The following is a 14,854-nucleotide window of genomic DNA, read 5'->3' as shown; positions in this document are numbered from 1 at the left end:
TGTCTCGTTCAGTCTCCATAGTGCCAAGCAGACACAAAAAGCACTCATTCCCATGAAGAGAACTGAGAAAAAGAAAATAAAGACTTGCAAGCAAAGAAATTGCAATGAGAGATACTGTGTATAAGTCATATTTTAAAATAATGTGAGGAGGAATAAAACATATTCTTTTAAATATTTAAATATTTTTTAAAAAATTAAAATGTTATAAAAATTAAATATTTTATTTACCATTCTACAAGAAAACTTCCCACAACCCATTTTTCCCTTCCAGTTTTTTCCATTCCCATCACCCAGAGCCTTCATATCTCAAGAGATGATGTATAGAATGAGAGAAAGAGAAAGGCTGGCTGGCTGACAAAGGCTGCAACCACACTACAGAAATAATCCGTTTTGACACTGCTTTAACTGCCCTCAATGCTAGGGATTTCTGGGCACTGTAGTTTTGTGAGACATTTAGCTTTCTCTGTGTTAGAGAGCTCAGGTGCTACAATAAACTACAGTTCTCTGGATTACCTAACTTTAAGCCAGGGCAGTGAAAGTGGTCTCAAACTGGATTATTTCTGCCGTGTGTTTTGGACCTGGCTTGGCCATGGTCACTGGGGATAAAGTGGCCTATTTCAGGCAGTGCCAGGAGAAGTATGGGAAGGACTGATGAAAACCGAAATGGGTCTCTGGATGGTTCAGCAAGATTTTGGTTAAATGATCAAGCTCAGTGCTTAGTGTTAAAAGTAAAGCAGAATTAAAAGATCAGAGTTATGATCATCTTAATTATTGGGTAATGCATTAGTGATGTGTAAACTTTAATTTATAAAAAGGATTAAAATGATTAAAGGGAGTCCCATAACCTCATAACCTCACAAAAGGAACACATCATATAAGTGTTGAATAGCAGCTATTACTCAGACCCTTAACAACATTGATGGTAAAAATATCAAAATAATGTCTTCTGTCATGGTTATAATATTGTTATAATGGAATATGGGTAACGGTTTTATTTAATAAATTAATTCGAAGTTCTGGTGAACCTTTGTTAGGGTTGTGAGGGACTTTGGCTTCCACTTTGGACTGCGCAATGTCTTGGCCACCCAGTAAATGCGGTGTCCATAATCCGAATTTGAGCTGCAAATCTCACAGACCAGAATTGTATCCACTTTGTGCAGTTATAGCAGTTTGAGACTACTCTAGCTGTCATGGCTGTGTCTTATGGAATCGTATGGAATCCTGGGATTTGTAGTTTGGTTTTATTTTTTGTTAAATTGTAGCATTTACCATAGACTTCCCTGCTAGCAAGCTCTCATGCTGTAGTTCAGGGGAAATTCATTTGAGCTCTCTAGCAAAGCATTCTGAGTTCCTCACCAAGCTTCAAGTCCCAGTTTTCTGTAGGAAGAAGCCACAATAGTTAAAATGGTACAAAACTTTTATTATCATTTTTTTATATAATTGTGCAATTTGGATGCATAAGAAGGCCTGTCTTTCAACCTATAGAGTTTGGGAACCAAAGCTTCTCTTCTTGAAAAGTGAGTTTGGGCTTGACTTAGGGTTCAACCATCCCAGGTTATGCCCCCACCACAACCTTTCGTTCTTGCCACTTGGCTCCAGGGCAGATTTGTTCCGACAGGTTGGCCGGTTGTTCGCATATTACGCAAATAGGATTCTCACCCTTGTTTAGGAGAGTGTGTGATTCGACAAAAAAAAAAAATTGCTTTCTGCAGAAATGGATGAAGGACACTCATTCCTTGGGGTCATGTGTGAGATCAGAACAGACTGAGTGGGATAAGATTCATGGATTTTTGCACCTTGGTCATCAGACAATGCTGTCTCCTCAAATACCTCCTTATGAGATAATATGGGCTAAAAGGGTTTGTTCACCAACCTCCAGGCTTTTATTCTGTATCTATGGACCCGAACAGGCAGGCCAAAATAAAGCTGCTTTGGTTCACTTTGAAGGTATGCTGTTTAAATGCTGCATGCATCCTAAGAGGCCGGAAGTCGCGCCAAAGCCATGCTCCAATCCTAAAGACTGGAGCGCGGCTTTGGCATAGCTTCTGGCCTATTAAGATGCATCTGTCATTTAAACAGCATACCTCCAAAGTGACCCGAAGCAGCTTTATTTTGGCCTGTCTGTTCGGGCCTTATGTCACTGGTTTTTTTGTCTTGGTGCAATTCTGTCATGATTCGGAAATTTGCAAAATATGGTATTAGCTCCAGGAGTTGACTTTCTGAGAATCTCAGCTTTCATTTTGTATTGTAACTTGCTAGTCCTTATGGCTGTGAAATTAAGATATATGTGCTTGAAAGGGCATGGACAGGGCCTGGTGGTGTCTCAGTAGTTAGATGAACTGAGGAAAAGGATTTCCAGTGGTCACTATCACTAGATTGCTCTTCCTTCCAATCTTCCCATGTGAGTAGAGATTATAAAAATAGAACATGGAAAAAAAGTACAAAAAACATGCCACCTTCTGTAAAGAGCTATTACTACCATTCTAATTTTTTTTTACATACATACACACACACACACACACACACACACACACACGACAGTGGAAATACAGTCGGCCCTTATACATGGATGTTTTATACATGGATTCAAGCATACACGGTTTGAAAATGTTAAAAAAAAAGTATAAATTTAAATGATCAAGCCTCGATTTTCCATTTTTTATAAAGGATACCATTTTGCTATGCCATTATATTCAATGGGACTTGAGCATACACGGATTTTGTTATACACGGGAGATCTTGGAACCAAACCCCAGCGTATAACAAGGCTCCACTGTATTAGGAAATCAAGGGGCTGGATCTGTTGTGAGTCCATCTGTGACAGTGCTGAAAAATCATGAAGGTTACTGAGTTTAGAGTCAGATCTTCTATAGACCTATACACCTGACCTGTTCACTTTGAGACAGGGTTGTTTAATTTCTAAATTGAGAATTATTGGCACTTAAACCTGATGGAATTCTTGGCCTTTAATAATCCCAGATAGTCAAAATGGCTCAACTTCTTCTCAGCTGTTAATGAAATGTACTCTGCAGATGCTCAGAGACACTGTTTTGACAGAGAGTAATACAAGACAGAAGTGGTGATTTGCTAGGAAGTTGCACCAGAAGCTAACATGAAAAGGGAGGGATGAATTGCAAGATTTGATAGTGGTGGATGACATGTGTTTTAGGAATGCTGTTGTTCCTGGAATTCTAAGCTTTGTGGTGAATGTGGGTTAAAAGGCTTGTAAACATCCATTCACCTGCTTGCCTTCAGGTGGACCTAGCACAGAAACTTTTGCAAACTGGAATAACCTTTTTCTCTTGCATGCCACAGATGATTAATAGTCTATGCCTGGGGAAGATAAGCTAGCAAACAAAGAAACTATGAGAGCTAGAAACTTGTTTGCAAGGCTGGGGTAATATAATTTAAAGGTGTTCCATGCTATCTTAATCTTGCTTCGGTTCGCTACTAATGATGAGGGCAGTTATGAAGTCCATCTACAGAGTTTGGAGGGGTGGGACTCAGGACTTCTATGCTTTGTCTTAAGCTTTCGTAAAATGAGTCAAGACTGATTTACTAACCTGTGAAAAAAAATCTCTGCCTGGAAATAGGCCTTTCTATATATAGGAAAAAAGATGTCTGCATTCTTGGCTGCATTAATAAAAGTATAGTGTCTAGAACAAGGGAAGTAATAGTGCCACTCTATTCTGCTTTGGTCAGGCCTCACCCGGAATACTGTGTTCAGTTCTGGGCACCACAGTTCAAAAAGGATGTTGTAGCGTGTCCAGAGAAGGGCAACCAAAATGTGAAACCATGCCCTATAAGGAAAGACTTACGGAGCTGGGGATGTTTAGCCTGGAGAAAAGACGGTTAAGAGGTGATATGATAGTCCTGTTTAAGTATTTTAAGGGGTGTCATATTGAGGATGGAGTAAGCTTGTTTTCTGCTGACCCAGAGAATAGGACCCGGATGGATGGCAAGCTATGAAAAAGAGATTCCGCCTAAATATTAGGAGGAACTTCCTGACAGTGAGAGCTGTTCATCAGTGGAAGACAATCCCTCAGAGAGTGATGGAGTCTCCTTCTTTGGAAGTTTTTAGACAGAGGCTGAATGGCCATCTGTCATGGGTGCTTTGATGGTGTGTTCCTGCAAAGAAGAGGGTTGGACTGGATGGCCCTTGGGGTCTCTTCCACCTCTGTGATTCTATGACCACATGATACATATGGATAGGGGCAAAATTAGAGCATTGCCTCCTCGTTAAGACATCTAAACCCCAGCCTTGCAATATTCCTTCAGTCTCCAAATTTCTAGCAATCCAGTAACTTTAGTTGGGAATATAGTTTAGGCATCCAAAGAAAAAGAGCAGGCAAAATTACCAAGGGGATGCAAACACAGCAAATGTAAGAGTTCGAGGTGCCAGTGATTTTCAGTGCTTCACTCTCTGTGATGCTAGAAATTTGAGGACTGCAAGAAAATTTCACGGGAGGGGACAAAATTCTCATTTGTGAAAGCAATGGGGAGGCAATGGAAAACCTCCTCTGAACAAACCTTGTCATAGGGTCACCATAAATTGGAAACTACTTGGAAGGCACACAACGCATACAATACCTCATCCCTTGCCCCTGTAGCTACACCCCTAGAATACAGAGATTAGGATCCCATGTCTGTTCCAAGCTGCCTTCCTTTCTTCTTCCTTAGGGGTCTGCAAGAACTTAACTTCCCACATCCCACTCTCACTTTCCATAGTGGATCCTAGGTCAAAAATATTGGATCTCTTTTTCAACTCTCTTCTTTTTTTTCCTGCCCCTTCTCCACAAGCCAGCCAGGGAATCCCAGCTGCTGAGAGTAGGATTTTCTGTGTCTCTTCTGCTCCCTGGTTGGGCACACACTGTCCTCAGGTGCCGAACTGGCCGGGTTGGCAAGGGGCCAGGCAGCTTCATGCAGTCGATGGGGAGGAGAATGAACAGAGAGCATAGCCTGGCACTGGTCCCAGGAGCTCCTGGTACAAGCCGTGCCTACAGGCCTTACGTGGACAAGAGGACATCCTGTTGGGTGGGTGCTTTTGCCAAGGGTGGGGAGAAAAGGGGCTGGGGAAAACCAACCAGGTAATACCAGTCTTCCCCTCAACTTTGCAGTCGCTGTTTGTGGTCTTTTTTTAGACGCTGCATTGTGTACATGCTGATGTGTTGTGTTTATTCGAAGGCTGCACGTACAAACCGCCAGCATGTGTTATTGTTGGGTCATTTCCCCAAGTGACAGCCTTAATTTTTCCCCCTTTTCATTTTGCATTTCCTATTGCTATAATTCAGGCAGTAAGCCTACACCAGCTGAAATACACATTTTGGTTTTAAATGCCTACTTTGCATCTGTTAAAAGGCGTGGCTCTTACTGCAGTGGTAAACCGGTGTTTGAGCTGTATTATTTTGGACCATTGGCATGAGCTCACATCACAGAAGTATTTCTCCATACCAGTGTAATAAAGTAAAATAAACCCTTGCTGGTAGACATCCAGTATATTTAGAAGGTTTAGGCCAAGACATATTTTTCTGTATGGGGGTGGGGGTGGATATTTCTGTATTGAGGAGTATCATATCCAATAAAGCTTTGAGGAGGTATAGTATTGATTAATACTTCTCAGGCTATCTGATGTGGGGGACCCTCAACTCCAATGTGCCACCTAGGGACAAGTGGCATATTTGTTTGCATTGACTAAAACTGTTTATTTCCTTTTGGGGGGATTTGCTGCTGACTAGTATCCAGCAAGGCATAGTGGTTTGAGTGTTATATTATGACTCTGGAGACCAGGGTTTGAGTCCCAGCTCAGCCATGAAATCTACTTGGGGAAGCAAACACTCTCAGCCTCAGAGGAAAGCAATGGCAAACTTCCTCTGAACACATTTTGCCAAGTAAACCCCATGATGGGTTCACCTTAGGGTTGCCATAAGTCAGAAATGACCTGAAAATACACATCATCATCATCATCAACAACAACAACAACAACAACAACAACAACGTATCCAACAGTTTGCTTGCCAGTCACAGTCCATGGACCAACACTTCCAAATGTATTAACCATTGGACAACTTTGGAAGGCAAAAGGGCAACTTGGCTCAAGAGGTCCAAAAACAGGGGGGGGGGGGGGGGAAATACCTCAACACCACCTAGAGGACGCATGGGGACATTTTGTAGCAAAATGTTTTTAAAATATATGTTTAACATATATTGTATATACACACGTATACGTATACATATAAATGCTGGCAACCCTACCCTTCAACCCTATTCTTGCTGCCGCTGTTGTTTGCCTTCATGATGGCAACTCTAAGGCTATAAGGGTTTTTTTGGGGCTGAGAATGTGTGACTCATCCAAGATCACTCAGTGGATTTCCATGGCAAAGTGGGGAAATTAAACCCTGATCTCCAGAGTTGTAGTCCATTGCTCAAACCAATGCACCATTCTGATTCGCTCAAACCACTACACCATTCCTGCAGCCCTGTTCTGTTGTTGTGTGACTTCAAGTCATTTCTGATTTATGGCAACCCTAAGGCGAAGCTATTATTGGGTTTTCTTGGCAAGATTTGTTCACAGGAGGTTTGCCGTTGCCTTCCCCTGGGGCTGAGAGCATGTGACTTGCCCAAGGTCACCCAGTGGGTTTCATGGCCAAGTGGGGAATGAACCCTGGTCTCCAGAGTCATAGTCTAACACCCAAACCTATATGCTATGCTGGCAGTGTCCTATCCTATCCTGTCCTACCAGATCCATATATATTGGATGCTTTGAGACAAGATTTTTATCCTACAGTCATCATGTTTTGCTTATGGAACTCATGAAGATTCCAAGCAGCATGGTCTGGAATTTGTAATCTTCCCATTCCCCCCCCCCCCCCTTTTCCATCTCTTCAAAGGCTGCCACAAAGAGGAGGATGCAGACTTGTTGTCTCCCACCTCAGAGGGTCTAATGATGTGAAGTTACAGGACAGTAGATTTTGATTAAACATTAAAAGGAACTTTTTAACAGTAAGAGTGGTTCAGCAATGGAAATAGTTGCCTAGATAGATAACGGGGTCCCCGTCTTTGGAGGTCTTAAAAAAGAAAGGCTGGACTGCTACCTGCTGAGCATGCTTTAGTTGAAGATCCTTAATTGAGCAGAGGTTTGGACTGGATGTTCCCTATGGTCCCTTCCAACTCAATGACTCTGTGAGTCTTCTGTCTCTTTTTTTTTATAAAGTAGTTTTATTATAGAAGTTCAATCAAGACAATATGCATGAATTAAATAAGAACAAACATGGCAGTTCCACCCACAAACAACAAAATGACAAAACAAACTGTAGAAGCTGTGTTTCATAGGCTAAAATAAAACTTAAGACGGAGAAATTAAAGATCTTCTATTACTGTCTTGGAGTATGGTTCATTTATGAAACCTCTTGTATAACGTCCTTCAAAAACCCAAGTGATGAGCTGGTGGGTCTGGACATTTGGTGCTGTTGTTAACATAGTCCCGGAAAGGGAACCAGATCTCTTCAAAAGATTTACGAAATGTCTTGGTTTTTTTAGAGCTTTTGATCTTGCAACCAACTTTTCCATTAACAGTACATCCCATACACAATGCCACCAGTTTTCTCTGTCAATCTTTTTTAATTACAGAAAAATGTGTTGAGAAGGGAAAGGCAGAGGCGCAGTGTCTGTGGAATGAAAGCTCTAGAAGCTCTCCATCTCTCTTAATTGAGTAGTGTTTCCCTAATTCTTCTGCAGTTGATGTTTTATTTTTCACTCTTTTATCATGTATACTTAATGGTGTGTGTGTGTGTGTGCATATACACTGCAAACTGGCTGCGGGAATTCTGGAAGCTGTGATCAAAAAGGAACTTTTTCCAAGCCGGATACATAAACGGCGAAGGTGGGGGCTGGACTGCATTTCCTTGTCTGTTGTCTAAACATGTGCTTAGCGTAGTACAACGAGCAAGTGGGGCCCCAAGGGATTGTGTTAAAAGCATTGTGACACTTCTGGGTCTTGGCCTTCATTACCATAGAGTTTGATTAAAGTTTCAGTGAATAAAATTATGCCTGCCCCAGTGTGTGGTTATTATAGGGTTTTTCTAAAGAGAGGCTATGGTACACTGTATTGTTGAGTCCCTTTCAGGGACATCCATGGCGTAACAGTGGTGTCTTGTTTTGTTTTTGTGTTTTGGAACTAGGCTTCATTATGTCTCATACAGTTCTTGTCTTGCTGCCCAAAGCTTAGCTCAGACCTCATCCAGTGCTTACTCCCATTATGCCTCACTTGTGACTTTTTTTTCCTGTTGTGGCCTCCTCAGTGGTATGGGGTCTTTTGCCCAAAGAAGATCTCCTTAAGTCCAATCTCATAACCAATGGTGGTGGTGGTGGGAGGATTTGAACAATCTTTTGGAGTTATTTTGCAGATGAGATGGCTTTTAAAAATTGTTTTTTCTTTTTATTTTTTTTAATAATTTCCAAAAATCATTTCTTATACAGCAGCCCTTGATATCTGCCAGGGTTTGGTTCCAGGACCCCCTGTGGATACCAAAATCTGTGGATGTTCAAGTCCCATTAAATACAATGGATAGTAAAATGGTGTCATATAAAATAGTAAAACCAAACATTCAAAGATATAGCCATGTTAGTCTGTAGAATCAGTATGTGTAGAGCAATCTTATAGCAGCTTTGAGACTAACTAGCAAAACCAAGGTTTGCTTTTTGGAATATGTAATTTTTGTGATTTTATAATTGTAAAACAATATTTTCTAGCTGTGGATGCTTGCATCCTTGGATATGGAGGGCCGACTGTATCTGTGGGTGTGTGTCTCATGTACATTTGCATATAATTACGAATACTTTGTTCAGCTCCGCCTTTTGCATTCTGTTAGCACTGCTCCTGCCAATGGGAGCACAGCATGCAAATGAGGCTGCAACAACTGGCTGCCAGTTGGCTGCGTTGCCACTGAGATCACCCTTGTTTGTTGTTGTTGTTGTTGTTGCTGCTGCTGGTGCTGTTTTAATCTGGGCCAGATAGGACATTGTGTCTTTTGAATTTAACTTGAAAGGGAAGATTGTGGAATAACAGCCATCCATGCTCACACATTCCCTTTCACGCAGTTAAGGTGCTGATAACAAAAATTGTAACTTAAGGTTGGGGGAGAAAATTACCAAAATTATGCTTCTTCATCGTTTTAAAAACAAACATATACTAAAATTGCACCCGGCCGCATAACTATCCTCATTGGAGTTGGATGGGCATGGAAATGCCATGCGTCATTTCTGATCATTTTGAGTGGTGGTTCGTTGTACTTGTTATAATTTATTGCTCAACTGAAATGCACAATATACTTGTTGCAAGCTTTCCTAGCTCCACTGGCTTCGTCATCAGGCATGATGTTACATACCAAACAGGAGAAAAATTAGAGATGTTAGTAAGATGCCTGCATTTTGTTGTTTCTGTCCTTAGTTAAGATGGTTTGGGAGGGTATATTTAGCAGGCTGGCCCCTCCTCCTATGGCCATGCGGCAATTGGGCAGAGTCCAGGAAATTTAAAGTCCATTTGCATATCAACAAGGACTCCTTGATGCACAAAATGCATACAAAATGCAGGCATCTTACTAACATCTCTAATTTTTCTCCTGTAACATCTTGCCTGATGAAGAAGTCAGTGGAGCATCGAAAGCTTGCAATAAGTGTATTGTGCATTTTGGTTGGCCAATAAAGGTATCACTGTTTGGTGGATTTTTGTTTGTTTACTTAATGGCCAACACAGTTATCCCCTGCATGTTCTTTGTTATAATTTGTTTTAGGTGTTGCTATACAGTAACTGCCTTAAAACACATAGCTCTCTAGAAGTAGGTTTTAGTCCAAAAAGCCGATGCCAAGTAAACCGTGTTAATCTTTAAGGTGCCACGGGACTCTTTGTTGTTTTTCTTTGACAGACTAACATTGCGACTACCCTCTGGAAATGTATGCTAAAAAGAGCAAACCCTGCTCACAGGCTTACAGACATTTCCAAACACAGACACATATACACCAAACTGCATCTGTCTTGAAATCTTGTCTGTTAATCAACCCTTCCCACATTTCAGCTAGTGTTCATGCCTAATCCATGGAGCCTTCCCCTTCTGGAATGTAATTCTCTCCCTTCCCCCACTCTAGAAAATGGAGGGTGGAAGAGAAGAGGAAAGAGATTATTCAGTTTGCAATTAATCCTAATTTTTTTGGGTTAAGCTGATGTAAACATGACCATCACTGTATGGCTCTATACATCTCCTTTTATAGGTTGGGAAATCTCAAACCCTGTATTTGATCTTAGTGTTTGAACTCTGCTCTGTCTATCATTTATAGACACCCCATTTATGTTTTGTCTTTACTCCAAGGAGTTTAAGACCATGGTCTTTCCCCCTATTTTGATCTTTACAGGAGCCCTCTAAAGTAGGTTGGTCTGAGTCTGGCCGAAGATCAATATGCATTTTATGGCCAAGTGCAGATATAACCCAGGTCTCACCTGTTCTAGCTCTACAGTCTGACTATTGCATCAGCGCTGGCTTTTGCAGAACAGGTCCTGGACTTTCCTGTTCATGAGGACTTGGGAAGGGGGCACCTTGCCACAAGGTGAGATGCCAGGCCATCAGGGTAGGGTGAATCATACCAGCTGGAACAGAAAGTTCCCAGCAGGTCGTCCCTAGGGTAGTTGGTTAGTAGTTCATTTGGAAATTTGACTCACTGGCCTTTGCACAAAAAATATGCATAAAAATGAAACCAAGCATGTAGCTTTTACTGTGATGTTCATTCGGGGGAAAAAGAAGAAATCGCAGAGAAATGACATCAGATATAAATATAGCCACTCTCCAACTTCAGCCAGAGTTCTGACGTTTTGACAATCTGCTAAAATGATAAATAAAACCAGACTTTTGATTGGCATCCAGTTGTTAATTCCCAAACAAAAATCAGTGTGCTTTTTAAGAATAAAACCATAAATGTATATCAAAGCATTGAAGCATGAAAGATTCCTTGTTTGTGGTGTGGTTCAATCTGGATTGTTGGGCTGAGGATTTGGAAATCTGTTGTTTTTGGTGTTGTTGCATGTCTTCAAGTAATTTCTGACTTATGGCAACTCTACGACAAACTTATCATGCATTTTTCTTGATAGAATTTGTTCAAGGGAGTGTGTGCCCTTGCTTTCCTCTGAGGCTGAGAGAGTGTGATTTGCTTAAGATCACCCATTGAGTTTCCATGACCAAGACCCTGGTCTCCCCATGTCCTAGTCCAATACCTAAACCGCTGCAACATGCTGGCTCTTGGAGATCCTAGTCTCCATTATCCATTCAACTCATTGGGTAACCTTGGGATAAAAAAGGTACACAGCCATGTACACCACCTTGAGTTCTTTGGAGGAGAGATGGGGTATAAACAGTGGTACTATTTCGTAAAATATCAGGGCCAATGAGAGGAGGGAAAACTATACAAACTACCAGGACTAGCTATGTAGTACTTGTTTTTGTCTTTCTCAGCAGTATCGTTACTTATCTAACATTTCCGACATCATTTGTCAGAGAATATCAAAGAAAATAACAACAACAGGATACAAAATTGGAAATCCTATGCAAAGATTTTTAGCTGGTCTGCTGAGAAATGAAAACTGCTGCCAAGCAGGCCAGGAAAGGAAAGCATCCTCCTCACAAGTGGCTCCTGCAGCCTTCCAAGGGGAGCAGATTAGCTCTGGTGAAAAAGAAGGAAGGTCTTCCCATCTCCAGTTGAACCAGGATCCAAGATGATTTAGGTGCCAAAGACTCTCCTCTATTTCTCCACAGCATCAAACAGCCACTACAGAATCCTCCGTGCCTTGCTCACCTTTCTTGCTATTTGGAAGGCTACTAGAAGACACACCCTCCAGGCAACATGCCTTTAGAGGCTTTTCCTGACCCAAAAAATGAAGAAATCAAGGGAGAACAGAGCAGCAGAACAGTCCTTTCCTTATATTTCTTCCCTTCATGCACAGCTGGGAACCCCTTTTCATCTCAGCCCATAACCACTACAACTCCTGGCCCAAATATACTTAACCACCAGGCAACCTATGGTGACCCACCAGTGGACTCTGCTCCATTGTGCAGATGAGGGTTAATCTCTGTCTATACAGTGGGTCTATGTATATCAGTCTCATGGTCTTTCTTATCTTTTCGTACACACACACACACACCAAGTATGTAAAGTAATTTTTAGCAGCAGCATCTAAGTCTGAGGAGTGGAGATTTTCCAGCTTCATTCTCCCAAGAGGCTTCATAAGTTATTACAGTGGGTTTTTTTTTAATATATATATCATATAGTTTTATATATTCATTCTAATTTGTTGTCAACCACTTTGAATCATGTTGCCTGGTGGAAATGAGTAAGTATTTAGAACAAATGTCTGAAACCAGTGATAATACTTTTCCATATATCTGTATCTAATACCTTTCTCAGTCCTTTGGAAACTAGAAAAATCATCTGCAGTTTCTAGTGCCTACTTCAAATGATCTTTCCAGCAAGAATTTAATTCTTCGAGAAGAGTCTGGTTTTGTGATGTGTATATTTTTTTGGAAATAATAAAAAAAAATCAATATTCTCAGATCATTTCTGTGTCCAAAGCTCATGCTCAACTGTAGAATTCCCATGCTTGTTCCAGCACATCTATAGGTCACCAGATTGAAAAAAAGCTATTCTTTATGTGTTCTCTTTTGACTGTTTCCACACACCACCACCTGTGTTCAGCTACAAACTCAGTTAATGTAATATCACATCTTTCATCTTCCTATCTTATTTCCAATATACAACATGGTTATGAGGCTTGTGGGGTGTTTAAATCCCTGTCTGCTGAGCCAGTTGATTTTGACCCAATTACTTCTTTCATTCCTAACCTATCTCACAGAGTTGTTGCCAGAGTAATAACACTCCCATGTTCAATACTGTGAGTTTCCTATGTAAAAGGCAGCATATACAGAGAACTTGTAAAAGCTTTTTTTAAACTGTAACTCCCAGAATCTCCAGCTATTATGACCAGTGCTTGAAGGATGGGATTTGAGAAGCTACAATACAAAAAAGATATTTTCCCAAGCTCTAAACATACCATCATCATCATCATCATCATCATTTTCATTTATATTCCACCTTTCTCCCGATAATGGGGCTCAAGGCAGCTAACAACATATTTAAAACAATATATGTTGAAAACAATACACATGCATTAATAAAAGTGTAAATATGAGATTTAAACAATTTATAAAGTTAAAACATTAAACATTAAAAATATTAAAATCTATTAAAATACTATATAGAAACATTAAAAACAACATTAAAAGCTCACTCTTAATCAATTTGTTAAAGCCTGTTGACCTGCCAAAGGTAATACAGCATCCTGGGGAAAGAGTTCCAAGTCTGGGAGCAACCACCGAGAAGGCTCTTTCCCTCACCAGACAACCTTACAGCTCTAATCTCATAAAAGGAGATGCAGTCCATGAAATAACCTGGACCTATGCCATATAGGGCTTTATAGGTTAAAATCAGCACTTTGGATTGTGGCTGGAAATGAACTGGTAAGCAGTAAGTTACTGAACACTTTCCAAAAGCAACCTCATGTAGAGTGTAATCCAAATGGGATGTAATCAAGGCATGTACCACCGTGGCAAGATCAGACTTCTCCAGGAACAGGCACAGTTGGCACACTAGCTTTAACTATGCAAAAGGTCAATGCTGGTCAGTGCTGAAACCTGGACTTCTACGCTCAGAGCTGAATCCAGGAATAACCCCAAACTGGAAACCTGCATTTTCAGGGGGACTGTACCATCATTTAACACAGCCTGGATCCCTATTCCTAAATCTGTCTTTCGGTGGACCAGGAGTACCTCTGTATTACCAGGATTGAGGCCCTTTTCAGGGCATCATGTCCAGATGACACATGGCCCGATTCTGCCCCCAGGGCACCTTGACACTGCATACCGCTTCACATGGCACGTGACGTCATGTCACTCCTCTGGTACTGCTTTTTCCAGCTCCTTTTTGTGCCCCCGAAAGGCTGGATCAGGGATGCAGTATGAGGTTGCCACAGCCCCAATCCAACTAGGCATCCCGCCGCCCCTTATGTACAACCCTGAAGCTTTTATTTATTTGCCCTCATCCCATCTATTGCAGCTAGTAGGCACCGGTTTAGTTCAGGAACAGCTTCCTTGGAATTAGATGAAAGGCGTAACAGAGCTGGGTATCATCAACATACTGGTGATACCTGACTCCAAAACTCTGGACAAGCTTTCCCAGCTGTTTCATGTAGATGTTAAATAGCATAAGGGACAAGACTGAACCTTGAGGGTTGCCACAGACCAATAGCCATGGAGTCAAGTAAGAATCCTTCAGCAGTTGATTCAGAAGGATACCATGGTTGATGGTATCGGAGGCAGTGCAGAAATGTACATGTGCAAAAATGCATGTGTGCAAATATAAATACAACTCTCGCCCTAGAGATGTAAAATTTCCAGGAATTTTGAAGCCATGAGAAAAAATATTCCCCTCTTCTTTTTGCGGGAAAAAAAATAATTATATGTAACTCTGTTTGGCATAACATTGTCCTATTTGATATATTAAAAGTAATAGTTTTTCAGGATATAGTTACAAACTATTTTATTATTATTATTTTGGTACAAATAGAATTACAGTGCGCCCGCACAATACGCAGCTTCCAGCCTACGCGGAAGCCACCTGGGGCAAAAACAATGGTGCTGCGCTGTGGGCTAGTGTCCCAATATTTTCAATGGGGCACAAGCATACATGCTTTTTCACTTACGCAGGAGGGTCTGGAATGAATCCCCCATGTAATGGAAGGGTCCACTGTACATGATCCTGA

The 14,854-nt window shown here is 41.2% G+C and overlaps 1 protein-coding gene across 1 annotated transcript in view; it reads left to right on the top strand.

The window, feature by feature from the left end:
• The window catches only part of LOC149309168 (thyroid hormone receptor alpha), a 158,445-nt gene that overhangs the window by 97,672 nt on the left and 45,919 nt on the right, over window positions 1-14,854 (top strand). The window lies entirely within an intron of this gene.

The sequence above is a fragment of the Sceloporus occidentalis genome, unplaced genomic scaffold (assembly GCF_023333645.1).
Source record: "Sceloporus occidentalis isolate IW3139 unplaced genomic scaffold, rSceOcc1.0.p SCAF_7, whole genome shotgun sequence".
Taxonomy (NCBI): domain Eukaryota; kingdom Metazoa; phylum Chordata; class Lepidosauria; order Squamata; family Phrynosomatidae; genus Sceloporus; species Sceloporus occidentalis.
Note: the sequence above shows the minus strand (reverse complement) of the source record. Positions and strands in the feature narration are given on the sequence as shown.